This window comes from Excalfactoria chinensis, chromosome 5 (assembly GCF_039878825.1).
Source record: "Excalfactoria chinensis isolate bCotChi1 chromosome 5, bCotChi1.hap2, whole genome shotgun sequence".
Lineage (NCBI taxonomy): Eukaryota > Metazoa > Chordata > Aves > Galliformes > Phasianidae > Excalfactoria > Excalfactoria chinensis.
The window spans coordinates 25,460,073-25,461,857 of NC_092829.1; positions in this window are offsets into that span (position 1 = coordinate 25,460,073).

The following is a 1,785-nucleotide window of genomic DNA, read 5'->3' on the forward strand; positions in this document are numbered from 1 at the left end:
TCAACTTGACTATCTCCTCAGAATAGCTTCATCTATTAGATTAAAAATAAACAATGATTGTTGAAGAGAATGAGAACAGCAGTCAGAAATCTAAAAGTTTTGGCAATACATAATTAGTCTCTACTACTTTGGTAGAGAAACAGTTAATATGACCTAGTGAGCTCAGCCTGAACTCAGTGTGTTGACACAGCTGCAGACTGTGAGAATATAATCAAATTAAGTAACAGTAGCTTCTGGCCATGATAACTTTGGGATGGAAGTAGATTTTTGTGAGGTACCTCTGTGCGTCACTGCTAGTTAAGTAACTGGGAGATATTTTCAGAAGGAGCCAGAAATGCCTGTTGTGTAGAGAGAAGAAATACACTTTTATTTGTCCTTAATTTCTAAACAGAAATTAGAATTCTGGTGACAGTCTCAGCGTAGGACAAGCAAATAATTATTTGAGACCCATATTTTGATATGAAATTTTGTGGAGGGATGTTAATTGAGAAAGATTAATTACTTGTTGCTTAGATGAGATGTTCTGGAAGATGTACGCCTTTGCAAGGTGTATGAGAGCAGTAGACATGTATGAGTGTCATAGTATCCTCTTTCAAATGAGGAGGGTGCTGCTCTTTTAATAGCATGCCTTCTCCCACAGAGCAATATTTTTACCATAAGTGGTGCAAGGGACTCTGTGTTACCAAGTTCATGGAAGCAAGAAGCCATATGCTGTCTATCTCCTTTCCTAATTGATGAGAAATGTGTGCTTTATAGCTCTGATTTGAAAATTGCAGTTTTAACAAATTTTCAGCCTTGATCACAGTTTATTAAACAGAGGAAAAACTTTTAAGAATTGCATCAGAGGGGTTTTGTTTTTATTTTAATTGCAAAAATAAAAGTGAAATTAGTTTTAACTCGGTCTACTGAAAAACAAAATTTTAAGTACAAAATTTAGTATATTTGCTGAGCAAGGAAAAGAAGTTTGCAGTTTCTAACTGCACTTTCACCAGCCTGTGCTGGCATGTCAGCTGTGCTGACTGGGTGCTTTCAGGCTTTATGCTGCTTTCTTGCTCAAGTATTGTAGGTAGAAGCTCTGCTTTTCAGCTAACCCCAGCTAACTTCTCATGCCTTCAGACTGCTAAGAAGAATCTCATAGTGGTTACTTCTGTTTCATGTAATTCCTCTATAATGAAAATATAATAAACAAAAGCTTGTTTCAAATCAATTTGAAAATTTTGACTATGTAATATAATGACAATTATAATATTTCTATGCATTTCTATGCATACTTGCCTTATCGAAAACCAAAATTATAAGAAATGTCCGCTGTAATAAAGAAGGATAAAGAACAATGACATTTTACCTCTCTTTGGAATCTAGTTGTCAGTTGTCCTAAATGACACATCTTACAACATCACTCTAGCTGACCCTTATCTTTTCTTAGTCACAGGAAGTAATGATAGCAGAAAAACAAGAGGGCATTTGATCTTCATAGGATAGATAAACCCTGAGGACATGCTCCTTTTTTTTTTTTTTTTTTTTTTTTTTTTTTGTTATTTATTTATTTATTTTTATTTTTATTTTTTCCAGACAACCACTATCTGTCTTAGAGTTCTTGTGTAGTGGAAATGCTAAGTCTCAGCTTGAAACAGTGATTGTGCACCTGATGGGAAGGCAGGGTCAACCCATGGGAGCTCAGGTGCATGCAATGAACCAGAGAGACCGGATGGGGTAGAGACAGGATCCACCTCTTCCCAGACTTCATTTAGGGGTTGGCAGTGGAGGCAAGGGTTTTTGCTGGAG